A 14,231-nucleotide genomic window follows, 5' to 3' on the forward strand; every position below is an offset into this window, starting at 1 on the left:
AGCAGCAGCAGCTAACTGCCTTTTGGCGGTAGATGGTGCAGCATGACTGGTAGCCTTCATCGGCGATCGGGATGCTGGTAGCTGTGGGGCTGGCAGCCGTAGGGCTGCATTGCACCAGCCCCTTACCTTTTGCCTTTTGGCAGTAGATGGTTTATTACGAGTGGTAACCGTCCTCGTCGGACAATGATGGCTATCAGTCGTAGTATACTATTTTCTGCCAAGTATTGTCTGCTAAGCACCCAGAAGAGGCCGAGGGCGATCTGGGTGCTGGCAGACATGTGGCTGGCACACGTGGGGCTACATTGCTACACAGCAGCAACCCCTTGCCTTTTGGCAGTAAATAGTATATTATGACTGGTATCTGTCATCATCATACTGCCAAGTGCCCAGTATTTGCTGCCAAGCACCCAGAAAATGTCGAGGGCTATCAGTCATGCTGCACCGTCGTCTTAAGATGTAAAAAATAGATTTGTTCTGTATTCATTTCCTTTCCCCCTCCCTCCGTCAAATCAACGGCCCGCTAAACCCAGGCTTAGGAGTTCAATCTCTGGGGGGGGGGCATTCTGTGTGACAGTTGTTTGTATTTCTCCCTGATGCACAGCCACCTTTCTTGATTTTAATTCCCTGTACCTGTCCGCCATGTCGTCACTCACCCCTCCCTCCCTCCCTCCCTCCCTCTCTCCTTCCCCTGGTCCTTCAGATACTAGTTTCGCGCCTTTTTTCAGACCAGATGCCATAGCTAGCACTGGGATCATGGAGCCTGCTCAGATCACCGCGGCAATTATGAGCACTATGAACACCACGCGCATTGTCCTGGAGTATATGCACAGCCAGGACATGCCAAAGCAAAACCAGGACCAGCCGAGGAGGAGGCGATTGCAGCGCGGCGACGAGAGTGATGAGGAAATGGACATGGACCTAGACCTCTCACAAGGCACAGGCCCCAGCAATGTGGAAATCATGGTGTTCCTGGGGCAGGTTCATGCCGTGGAACGCCGATTCTGGGCCCGGGAAACAAGCACAGACTGGTGGGACCGCATCGTGCTGCAGGTGTGGGACGATTCCCAGTGGCTGCGAAACTTTCGCATGCGTAAGGGCACTTTCATGGAACTTTGTGACTTGCTTTCCCCTGCCCTGAAGTGCCAGAATACCAGGATGAGAGCAGCCCTCACAGTTGAGAAGCGAGTGGCGATAGCCCTGTGGAAGCTTGCAATGCCAGACAGCTACCGGTCAGTCGGGAATCAATTTGGAGTGGGCAAATCTACTGTGGGGGCTGCTGTGATCCAAGTTGCCAGGGCAATGAGAGACCTGGTGATATCAAGGGTAGTGACTCTGGGAAACGTGCAGGACATAGTGGATGGCTTTGCTGCAATGGGATTCCCAAACTGTGGTGGGGCGATAGATGGAACCCATATCCCTATCTTGGCACCGGAGCACCAAGCCACCGAGTACATAAACCGCAAGGGGTACTTTTCAATGCTGCTGCAAGCCCTGGTGGATCACAAGGGACGTTTCACCGACATCAACGTGGGCTGGCCGGGAAGGGTACATGATGCTCGCGTCTTCAGGCACTCTGTTCTGTTTCGAAAGCTGGAGGAAGGGACTTTCTTCCCGGACCAGAAAATAACCGTTGGGGATGTTGAAATGCCTATCGTGATCCTTGGGGACCCAGCCTACCCCTTAATGCCATGGCTCATGAAGCCGTACATAGGCAGCCTGGACAGGAGTCAGGACCTGTTCAACTACAGGCTGAGCAAGTGCCGAATGGTGGTGGAATGTGCATTTGGGCGTTTAAAAGCGCGCTGGCGCAGCTTACTGACTTGCTCAGACCTTAGCGAAAAGAATATCCCCATTGTTATTGCTGCTTGCTGTGCGCTCCACAATATCTGTGAGAGTAAGGGGGAGACATTTATGGCGGGGTGGGAGGTAGAGGCAAATCGCCTGGCCGCTGATTACGCGCAGCCAGACACCAGGTCGGTTAGAGCAGCACAGCAGGGCGCGGTGCACATCAGAGAAGCTTTGAAAACTAGTTTTGTGACTGGCCAGGCTACGGTGTGAAACTTCTGTTTGTTTCTCCTTGATGAAATCTCTGCCCCCCCACCCACCCCGTTAACTCTACTTCCCTGTAAACCAACCACCCCACCCTCCCCTACCCTCCCCCCTTCAAGCACCACTTGCAGAGGCAATAAAGTCATTGTTACTTCACATTCATGCATTCTTTATTAATTCAGCACACAACTAGGGGGATAATTGCAAAGGTAGCCCGGGATGGGTGGGGGAAGAGGGAAGGAAAAGGACACACTGCAGTTTAAAACTTTAAAACTTTAACACTTATTGCTCGGGAAATCATCTAGGGTGGAGTGACTGGGTGGCCGGAGGCCCCCCCACCGTGTTCTTGGGCGTCTGGGTGAGGAGGCAATGGGACTTGGGGAGGAGGGCTGTTGGTTACACAGGGGCTGTAGCGGCGGTCTCTGCTCCTGCTGCCTTTCCTGCAGCTCAACCATACGCAGGAGCATATCAGTTTGATGCTCCAGCAGCCGGAGCATCGACTCTTGCCTTCTGTGTGCAAGCTGACGCCACCTCTCCTCTTCAGCCCGCGATTCAGCACGCAACTTCTCCTCTTCAGCCCGCGATTCAGCACGCCACCTCTCCTCTCGCTCATATTGGGCTTTTCTAAAATCAGTAATTGACTGCCTCCACGCATTCTGCTGTGCTCTGTCAGCGTGGGAGGCAGTCTGTAGTTCAGTAAACATTTCATCACGCGTCCTTCGCTTCCGCTTTCGAATATTCACTAGCCTCTGTGAAGGAGAAACATTTGCAGCTGGTGGAGGAGAAGGGAGAGGTGGTTAAAAAAGATACATTTTAGAGAATAATGGGTACACTCTTTCACGTTAGATTTTGCTGTTCACATCACACAGCACATGTGCTTTCGTTACAAGGTCGCATTTTTCCTCTTATATTGAGAGCCTGCAGGTTTGGTGTGAGAGATCACTCACGCAGTGCCAGGCCACAGATTTCAGGTTGCAGGCAGCCATGGTAAGACACAGTCTTTTGGCTTTTTTAACCTTGTTAACATGTGGGGATGGTTTAAAACAGTACTGCTCTCATTAACCATACCAAGCACCCGTTGGGTTGGCCATTTAAAATGGGTTTGCAATGTAAAAGGAGGGGCTGCGGTTTCAGGGTTAACATGCAGCACAAACCCAACTAACTCCCCTCCCCCACACACCCAATTCTCTGGGATGGTCACTTCACCCCTCCCCCCCACCGCGTGGTTAACAGCGGGGAATATTTCTGTTCAGCAGAGCAGGAAGGGGCACCTCTGAATGTCCCCTTAATAAAATCGCCCCATTTCAACCAGATGACCATGAATGATATCACTCTCCTGAGGATAACAAAGAGCGATAAGGAATGGATGTTGTCTGCATGCCAGCAAACACCGGGACCATACGCTGCCATGCTTTGTTATGCAATGATTCCAGACTACGTGCTACTGGCCTGGCGTGGTAAAGTGTCCTACCATGGCGGACGGGATAAGGCAGCCCTCCCCAGAAACCTTTTGCAAAGGCTTTGGGAGTACATGAAGGAGAGCTTTCTGGAGATGTCCCTGGAGGATTTCCGCTCCATCCCCATACACGTTAACAGACTTTTCCAGTAGCTGTACTGGCCGCGATTGCCAGGGCAAATTAATCATTAATCATTAAACATGCTTGCTTTTAAACCATGTGTAATATTTACAAAAGTACACTCACCAGAGGTCCCCTGTGTGCCCACAGGGTCTTGGGTGAGTTCGTGGGTTACTGGTTCCAGGTCCAGGGTGATAAACATATCCTGGCTGTTGGGGAAACCGGTTTCTCCGCTTCCTTGCTGCTGTGAGCTATCTATATTATCTCCATCCTCATCTTCCTCATCCCCCGAACCCGCTTCCCTGTGTGATTCTCCAGTGAGGGACTCATAGCACACGGTTGGGGTAGTGGTGGCTGCACCCCCTAGAATGGCATGCAGCTCCGCGTAGAAGCGGCATGTTTGCGGCTCAGCCCCAGACCTTCCGTTTGCTTCTCTGGCTTTGTGGTAGGCTTGCCGTAGCTCCTTAATTTTCACGCGGCACTGCTGTGCGTCCCTGTTATGGCCTCTGTCCTTCATGGCCTTGGAGACCTTTTCTAATATTTTGCCATTTCATTTACTGCTTCAGAGTTCAGCCAGCACAGATTCATCTCCCCATATGGCGAGCAGATCCTGTACCTCCCGTTCGGTCCAGGCTGGAGCTCTTTTGCGATCCTGGGACTCCATCACAGTTACCTGTGCTGATGAGCTCTGCGTGGTCACCTGTGCTCTCCACGCTGAGCAAACAGGAAATGAAATTCAAACGTTCGCGGGGCTTTTCCTGTCTACCTGGCCAGTGCATCTGAGTTGAGAGTGCTGTCCAGAGCGGTCACAATGAAGCACTGTGGGATAGCTCCCGGAGGCCAATAATGTCGAATTCCGTCCACACTAACCCAATTCCGACCCCCTAAGGCCGATTTTATCGCTAATCCCCTCGTCGGAGGTGGTGTAAAGAAACCGGTTTAAAGGGCCCTTTAAGTCGAAAGAAAGGGCTTCGTCGTGTGAACGTGTCCAGGCTAAATTCGAATTAACGCGGCTAAAGTCGACCTAAACTCGTAGTGTAGACCAGGCCTGAGGCTGATGATAGTTGCCTCTTCCTGCTGGCTTCTCTTGATGCAGCAGAAGCAGAGGCATTGCTGGGAGCAGAGAGCACAGTGAATAGCCAGATAAAGCAGGAGAGAGAGAAAAATGCAGCTACAGAGGAACTTCAGTCCCCACTGCTTGGGACTGGGAAGCAGCTACCTGAATTAGAAGATAGGCCAGAACACTGGGACTTTTCCCACCTGCAGACAGCACTGCTGGTAGCTGCAGGAAGGTGGCTTCAATGTAGCAAGAGCACAGCTCTTACCATCACTGTATAATATCCATTACTAAGCACCCAAATGCAGAGGTTTTCAAACTTTTTCTTTCTGAGGCCCTCCTGAACATGCTATAAAAACTCCATGGCCCACCTGTGCCATAACAACTGTTTTTCTGCATATGAAAGCCGGTGCTGGCATTAGGGGTAGCAAGCAGGGCAACTGTCCAGGGCCCCACAAAGCTAAGCTGCTTAAGCTTCAGCCCCACGTGGCAGGGCTCCGGCTTTCTGCCCTTGGCCCCAGTGAGTCTAATGCTGGCCCTGCTTGGTGGACCCCCTGACACCTGCTTGCAGCCCCCCAGGGCGCCTCGGACCTCTGGTTGAGAACTGCTGCCCCTAATGTATGTGGTGATTGGCACTGCAAAGAAAGGAATAACATGTGTTTGGAAGGGTGTCTGAGGGATATAAGTGTAGAGTGGTCAGGATCCAGAGAGGGGGCATAGCTAAGGTTGTTTGCTAAATCCAAATTTCCTAGTGTTCAAAGATTTATTTACTGAAAACTTTACCTTAAGCTTTCCTGGCTTTCATCACTTGTTTTATAACCCACAATCACCTGCAAATATATAATTGTGTCTACAGTTTCATGTTTATTTGTGTATTTGCTTACATCCGGGTGTGGCTTTGTGTGGGTGCTCATGATTATGTGCATCTGCAAATTATACGTGCTTCTGTATCCCCATGTATACACACATATGAGTGTATGCATGTGTTTTTGTACATGGTATTTGTCATAACTATAAAGGGAAGGGTAACAGCTCTCCTGTGTACAGTACTATAAAACCCCTTGTCAAGGCTGTATCCCCACTTTGAACTTTAGGGTACAAATGTAGGGGCCTGCATGAGGACTTCTAAGCTTAACTACCAGCTTAGTTCTAGTCCGCTGCCACCATTCCCTACCCTTGGAAGCTTTTAGAAACTTTTCACCAATTCCCTGGTGAATACAGATCCCAAACTCCTTGGATCTTAAACAAGGAGAAATTGACCCTTCCCCCCTCCTTCCTTTCACCAACTCCTGGTGAATACAGATCCAAACCCCCTTGGATCTTAAAACAAGGAGAAATTGACCCTTCCCCCCTCCTTCCTTTCACCAACTCCTGGTGAAAACAGATCCAAACCCCCTTGGATCTTAAAACAAGGAGAAATCAATCAGGTTCTTAAAAAGAAGACTTTTAATTAAAGAAAAAGGTAAAAATCATCTCTGTAAAATCAGTATGGAAAATAACTTTACAGGGTAATCAAACTTAAAGAGCTCAAAGGACCCCCCCCCCTCTGTCTTAGGTTCAAAGTATAGCAAACAAAGATAAACACTCTAGTAAAAGGTACATTTACAAGTTGAGAAAACAAAGTAAATCTAGGACGCCTTGCCTGGCTTTTACTTACAATTTTGAAATAAGAGAGACTTGTTTAGAAAGATGGGGAGAACCTGGATTGATGTCTGGTCCCTCTCAGTCCCAAGAGCGAACCACCCCTTCAAACAAAGAGCACACACAAAAGCCTTTCCCCCCCCAAGATTTGAAAGTATCTTGTCCCCTTATTGGTCCTTTGGGTCAGGTGTCAGCCAGGTTACCCGAGCTTCTTAACCCTTTACAGGTAAAAGGATTTTGGAGTCTCTGACCAGGAGGGATTTTAGTACGGTACACAGGAGAGCTGTTACCCTTCCCTTTATAGTTCTGACACGCCCCCCAAATCACAGATAGTGTTGGACGTTCGGTTCCACACTGGCTGTGATTTCTTCCTGGAGTTCTAGGAGAAAACAAAGTTAACAAGACACATGTACCTTTAGACATACTACTGATTCTATAAAAACTAACAATATGTTTCATTCCAAGAACAATTGTTAACCAGTTAACTCTGGGAAACTTTCCCGGGAGAGTGCATCAGCCACTTTGTTAGAAGCTCCCGAAATGTGTTGTATTTCAAAATCAAAATCTTGGAGAGCTAAACTCCACCGAAGAATTATAGTTATGACACCCCTCCTGGCCAGAGACTCCAAAATCCTTTTACCTGTAAAGGGTTAAGAAGCTCGGGTAACCTGGCTGACACCTGACCCAAAGGAACAATAAGGGGACAAGATACTTTCAAATCTTGGGGGGGGGGGGGGTGAGGAAGGCTTTTGTTTGTGCTCTTTGTTTGGGTTGTTGTTCGCTCTTGGGACTGAGAGGGACCAGACATCAATCCAGGTTCTCTACATCTTTCTAAACAAGTCTCTCCTATTTCAAACTTGTAAGTAAACAGCCAAGCAAGGCGTGTTAGTTTTCCTTTGTTTTCTCAACTTGTAAATGTACCTTTTACTAGAGTGTTTATCTCTGTTTGCTGTATTTTGAACCTGAGGCTAGAGGGGATCCTCTGAGCTCTTTAAGTTTGATTACCCTGTAAAGTTATTTTCCATACTGATTTTACAGAGATGATTTTTACCTTTTCCTTTAATTAAAAGCCTTCTTTTTAAGAACCTGATTGATTTTTCCTTGTTTTTAGATCCAAGGGGGTTGGATCTGTATTTACCAGGAGTGGGTGAAAGGAAGGAGGGGGGATGGTTAATTTCTCCTTGTTTTAAGATCCCAGGGGGGTTGGAACTGTATTCACCAGGAGTTGGTGGAAGGAAGGAGGGGGGATGGTTAATTTCTCCTTGTTTTAAGATCCAGGGGATTGGTGAATGTCTCTCAAGGCTACCCAGGGAAGGGAATCAGCTTTGGGATGGTGGCAGCGTACCAGATCTAAGCTGGTAGTTAAGCTTAGAAGTTTTCATGCAGGCCCCCACATTTGTACCCTAAAGTTCAAAGTGGGGAAGCAGCCTTGACATGGTGGCATAGCGGTGGGAATCATTTTAAACCCAAAAGCCAGTAAGATTTTTTTTTCCTTCTAGCTGCTTGGAAAGCAGAGCTGAAGGTAGATGCATATCTTATCTCTCCTTGCCTGAAGGCAGAGGTGTTAAGTTTTTTTAACAAGAGTCTTTGTTAAGAGAAGGGTTCAATTAATGAGCAAACAACTGGTAAAAGGAATTTACAAGCTGAAGTTTTTTTTTTTCTTTTTACATCCTTGGGAGTAGCTAGTTAGAAAGTCTCTGTTAACTCAGCAGCAGCCTGAGCTGAGTGCATCCCAGTTTCAGTCAACTGCAGAGGGGTGTGACCCAGCACAAGAAAACAGGAAAATGACTACAAAAGAAGAAAAAGCCAAAGAGGAGGCCCACAAGAGAGAGATGGAGCTGAGAGAAAGAGAAGAGAAAGCCAAAGAGGAGGCCCACAAAAGAGCTATGGAGCTGAAAGAAAAAGAGATGGAGCTGAAAGAAAGAGAAGAAAAAGCCAAAGAGGAGGCCCACAAGAGAGCTATGGAGCTGGAAAGAGCCAAAGAGGAGGCCCACAGAGAGCTATGGAGCTGAAAGAAAAAGAGATGGAGGAGAGAGAAAGAGAAAGGAAGCATGAACTGGAAATAGCAAGGGCTAGGCCGGATACAACAGCCAATCCTAACAACCCCTCTCCAGGTACCACTTCCCATCCCAGAAAATTCCCCACCTACAAGGCAGGCGATGATACTGAGGCCTTCTTAGAAAATTTTGAAAGGGCCTGCCTTGGATACAGCCTCACTGCAGACCAGTACATGGTAGAGCTGAGGCCACAGCTCAGTGGACCCTTAGCAGAGGTGGCGGCTGAAATGCCTAAGGAACACATGAACAGTTATGAACTTTTTAAAAACAAGGCCAGAATCAGAATGGGGCTAACACCTGAGCATGCCCGTCGGCGGTTCAGAGCCCTAAGGTGGAAACCCGATGTGTCATTTACCCGACATGCCTACCACATTGGGAAAAATTGGGATGCCTGGATATCAGGAGCAAATGTTAAATCTACGGAAGAGTTGCCCTTCCTAATGCAAATGGAGCAGTTTTTAGAGGGTGTTCCTGAGGAAATAGAAAGGTACATCCTAGATGGGAAGCCCAAAACTCTAACCGAGGCGGGGGAGATTGGAGCCAAATGGGTGGAGGTGGCAGAAAAGAAAAAAACTAGTAGCAGTTGGAGCGAATATCAGAAGGGGCAACCCGAAACCAAACCTTACCACCGGGGACAACCCAAGGCCCCACCCACATCCCAAGGGAAACCCCAGACGCCTTCTCACCCCACCACACCAGTCTCCACCAAGCAACATCGCCCCGGTGATACCTTAGCAGGGCGATGTTTTAAATGTAATGAACTGGGACATATAAAGGCTCACTGCCCCAAGAACCCCAACCGATTACAGTTCATTACACCACAATCACACCAAAGATCCCCAGACCCAGATGCCTCTCTCATACCCTCGGAGCGAAGGGAAACCTTGAGAGTGGGCGGAAAGAAGGTTATCGCTTGGAGGGACACTGGGGCACAAGTGTCAACTATCCACCAATCCCTAGTGGACCCCAAACTCATCAACCCAGAGGCTCCAGTGACAATTCAACCCTTCGTGTCACAGTCTGTAACCTTGCCTACAGCCAAGTTGCATGTCCAGTACAAGGGCTGGTCAGGAATGTGGACTTTTGCAGTCTATGACAATTATCCCATCCCCATGCTGCTGGGGGAAGACTTGGCCAACCATGTGAAGCTAGCCAAGAGGGTGGGAATAGTCACCCACAGCCAGGCTAAGCAAGCTTTAACCCCCATCCCTGTTCCTGAGCCGTCCACCAGGGCCCCGTCTGTGTTACCAGAGACCCAAACAAAGGTGGTGGAACTGGATCCCCTGCCAACGACTGCAACAGCCGTAGTGGATCCAATCCCAGAGACCCAGCCAAAGCCAGTCCCAGAACCGGAACTGGCAACGCAGCCAGCACCAGAACCATTGCCAGCACTGAGTCCAGCGCTTGCAAACCCGTCTACAACTCAAATGCCAGAGGGCACCAGCGAGCCTGAACTGGCGGAAGCAGCAGATAACCCTTCCCAAGAGGCTCAGCCAGAGCCTGAAATACCACATAGTGCACCAGCGGACAGCGGTTCACAGTCAATGGAAACAGCCCCAGCACCTGCATCGCTTCCAGAGGGACCAAGCCCCAGTCCACAGTCCAAGGAGGAACTGATGTCTCCAGCATCAAGGGAACAGTTCCAGGCCGAGCAGGAAGCAGATGACAGCCTTCAGAAAGCTTGGGTGGCGGCACGGAGCACCCCATCGCCTCTCAGCTCTTCTAACCAATCCCGGTTTGTTGTAGAACAAGGACTTTTATACAAGGAGACTCTTTCTGGTGGGCACCAGGAAGACTGGCATCCTCAAAGACAGTTGGTAGTTCCCACTAAGTATCGGGTAAAGCTCTTGAGCTTAGCCCATGATCATCCCAGTGGCCATTCTGGGGTGAATAGAACCAAAGACCGGTTGGGGAAGTCCTTCCACTGGGAGGGAATGGGCAAGGACGTTGCTAATTATGTCCGGTCTTGTGAGGTGTGCCAACGAGTGGGAAAGCCCCAAGACCAGGTTAAAGCCCCTCTCCAGCCACTACCCATAATTGAGGTCCCATTTCAGCGAGTAGCTGTGGATATTCTGGGTCCTTTCTCAAAGAAGACACCCAGAGGAAAGCAGTACGTACTGACTTTCATGGATTTTGCTACCCGATGGCCGGAAGCAGTACCCTTAAACAACACCAGGGCTAAAAGTGTGTGCCAGGCATTAGCAGACATTTTTGCCAGGGTAGGGTGGCCCTCCGACATCCTTACAGATTCGGGAACTAATTTCCTGGCAGGGACCATGAAAAACCTGTGGGAAGCTCATGGGGTGAATCATTTGGTTGCCACCCCTTACCACCATCAAACCAATGGCCTGGTGGAGAGGTTTAATGGAACTTTGGGGGCCATGATACGTAAATTCGTAAATGAACACTCCAATGATTGGGACCTAGTGTTGCAGCAGTTGCTTTTTGCCTACAGGGCTGTACCACATCCCAGTTTAGGGTTTTCACCATTTGAACTTGTGTATGGCCGCGAGGTTAAGGGGCCATTACAGTTGGTGAAGCAGCAATGGGAGGGGTTTACGCCTTCTCCAGGAACTAACATTCTAGACTTTGTAAGCAACCTACAAAGCACCCTCCGACACTCTTTAGCCCTTGCTAAAGAAAACCTAAAGGATGCTCAGGAAGAGCAAAAGGCCTGGTATGATAAACATTCCAGAGAACGGTCCTTCAAAGTAGGAGACCAAGTCATGGTCTTAAAGGCACTCCAGGCCCATAAAATGGAAGCGTCGTGGGAAGGACCATTCACGGTCCAGAAGCGCCTAGGAGCTGTTAACTATCTCCTAGGAGCGCCTAGGAGCCTCCCCCACCTCCCACATAAAGCCTAAGGTATACCATGTTAATTCTCTTAAGCCCTTTTATTCCAGAGAATTAAACATTTGCCAGTTTACAGCCCAGGAAACAGATGACGCGGAGTGGCCTGAAGATGTCTACTACGAAGGAAAAAAGGATGGTGGCGTGGAAGAGGTGAACCTCTCCACAACCCTTGGACGTCTGCAGCGACAGCAGATCAAGGAGCTGTGTACAAGCTTTGCACCAATTTTCTCAGCCACTCCAGGACGGACCGAACGGGCATACCACTCCATTGACACAGGTAATGCTCACCCAATTAGAACCCCACCCTACCGGGAGTCACCTCATGCCCAAGCGGCTATACAAAGGGAGATCCAGGACATGCTACAGATGGGTATAATCCACCCCTCTAACAGTGCATGGGCATCTCCAGTGGTTCTAGTTCCCAAACCAGATGGGGAAATACGCTTTTGCGTGGACTACCGTAAGCTAAATGCTGTAACTCGTCCTGACAACTATCCAATGCCACGCACAGATGAGCTATTGGAAAAATTGGGACATGCCCAATTCATCTCTACTTTAGACTTAACCAAAGGGTACTGGCAAGTACCACTAGATGAACCCGCTAAGGAAAGGTCAGCCTTCGTCACCCAGGCAGGGGTGTATGAATTCAATGTACTCCCTTTCGGGTTGCGAAATGCACCCGCCACCTTCCAAAGACTTGTAGATAGTCTCCTAGCGGGATTGGGAGAATCTGCAGTTGCCTACCTCGATGATGTGGCCATTTTTTCTGATTCATGGACAGAACACCTGGAGCACCTGGAAAAAGTCTTCGAGCGCATCCGGCAGGCAGGACTAACTGTTAAGGCTAAAAAGTGTCAAATAGGCCAAAACAGAGTGACGTACCTGGGGCACCAGGTGGGTCAAGGAACTATAAATCCCCTACAGGCCAAAGTGGATGCTATCCAAAAGTGGCCGGTTCCAAAGTCAAACAAACAGGTCCAATCCTTCTTAGGGTTGGCCGGATACTATAGGCGATTTGTACCACACTACAGCCAAATCGCCACCCCGCTGACAGACGTAACCAGAAAGAAACAGTCAAATGCAGTTCAGTGGACTGATGAGTGTCAAAAGGCCTTTCACCAGCTTAAGGCGACGCTCATGTCTGACCCTGTGCTAAGGGCCCCAGACTTTGACAAACCGTTCCTAGTAACCACAGATGCGTCCGAGCGGGGCGTGGGAGCAGTTTTAATGCAGGAAGGACCGGATCAAGAATTCCATCCTGTCGTGTTTCTCAGCAAGAAACTGTCTGAGAGGGAAAGCCACTGGTCAATCAGCGAAAAGGAATGCTACGCCATTGTGTACGCGCTGGAAAAGCTACGCCCATATGTTTGGGGATGGCGTTTCCAACTACAAACAGACCATGCTGCGGTACAGTGGCTTCATACCGCCAAGGGGAATAACAAAAAACTTCTTCGGTGGAGTTTAGCTCTCCAAGATTTTGATTTTGAAATACAACACATTTCAGGAGCTTCTAACAAAGTGGCTGATGCACTCTCCCGGGAAAGTTTCCCAGAGTCAACTGGTTAAAAATTGTTCTTGGAATGGAACATATTGTTAGTTTTTATATAATCAGTAGTATGTCTAAAGGTACATGTGTCTTATTAACTCTGTTTTCTCCTAGAGCTCCAGGAAGAAATCACAGCCAGTGTGGAACCGGACGTCCAACACTATCTGTGATTTGGGGGGGATGTCATAACTATAAAGGGAAGGGTAACAGCTCTCCTGTGTACAGTACTATAAAACCCCTCCTGGCCAGAGACTCCAAAATCCTTTTACCTGTAAAGGGTTAAGAAGCTCGGGTAACCTGGCTGACACCTGACCCAAAGGACCAATAAGGGGACAAGATACTTTCAAATCTTCGGGGGGGAAAGGCTTTTGTTTGTGCTCTTTGTTTGGGTTGTTGTTCGCTCTTGGGACTGAGAGGGACCAGACATCAATCCAGGTTCTCTACATCTTTCTAAACAAGTCTCTCCTATTTCAAACTTGTAAGTAAACAGCCAGGCAAGGCGTGTTAGTTTTCCTTTGTTTTCTCAACTTGTAAATGTACCTTTTACTAGAGTGTTTATCTCTGTTTGATGTATTTTGAACCTGAGGCTAGAGGGGATCCTCTGAGCTCTTTAAGTTTGATTACCCTGTAAAGTTATTTTCCATACTGATTTTACAGAGATGATTTTTACCTTTTTCTTTAATTAAAAGCCTTCTTTTTAAGAACCTGATTGATTTTTCCTTGTTTTTAGATCCAAGGGGGTTGGATCTGTATTCACCAGGAGTGGGTGAAAGGAAGGAGGGGGCATCCCCTTAATTTCTCCTTGTTTTAAAATCCAAGGGGGTTGGATCTGTATTCACCAGGAATTGGTGAAAGGAAGGAGGGGGGATGGTTAATTTCTCCTTGTTTTAAGATCCCAGGGAGGTTGGAACTGTATTCACCAGGAGTTGGTGGAAGGAAGGAGGGGGGATGGTTAATTTCTCCTTGTTTTAAGATCCAAGGGGTTTGGATCTGTATTCACCAGGGGATTGGTGAATGTCTCTCAAGGCTACCCAGGGAAGGGAATCAGCTTTGGGATGGTGGCAGCGTACCAGATCTAAGCTGGTAGTTAAGCTTAGAAGTTTTCATGCAGGCCCCCACATTTGTACCCTAAAGTTCAAAGTGGGGAAGCAGCCTTGACAGTATTTATATATGTGTATGAACTTAGATGAGGGTGCATGCATGAGTGCATGATTTCATCTGTATTTGCATGTCTGTGTCTATGCACATGTGAGTTTGTGCATGGGCATTGTATTAATTTAGATGGAGTGTGGGGCCCAAAGAGTAAAACGTGTTAACATGACCTAGTCATTGTCCGACATAAAACAATTTTCAACGGGGTTCAGTATGCAGAGACCTCAGCCTGCTTAGTACTATGGCAAACAGACCATTAAATATCTTTTTAACCTTTTATTAAAAAGATAGAAAAGAAG

Source organism: Emys orbicularis, chromosome 8 (assembly GCF_028017835.1).
Source record: "Emys orbicularis isolate rEmyOrb1 chromosome 8, rEmyOrb1.hap1, whole genome shotgun sequence".
In the NCBI taxonomy this organism is placed as follows: domain Eukaryota; kingdom Metazoa; phylum Chordata; order Testudines; family Emydidae; genus Emys; species Emys orbicularis.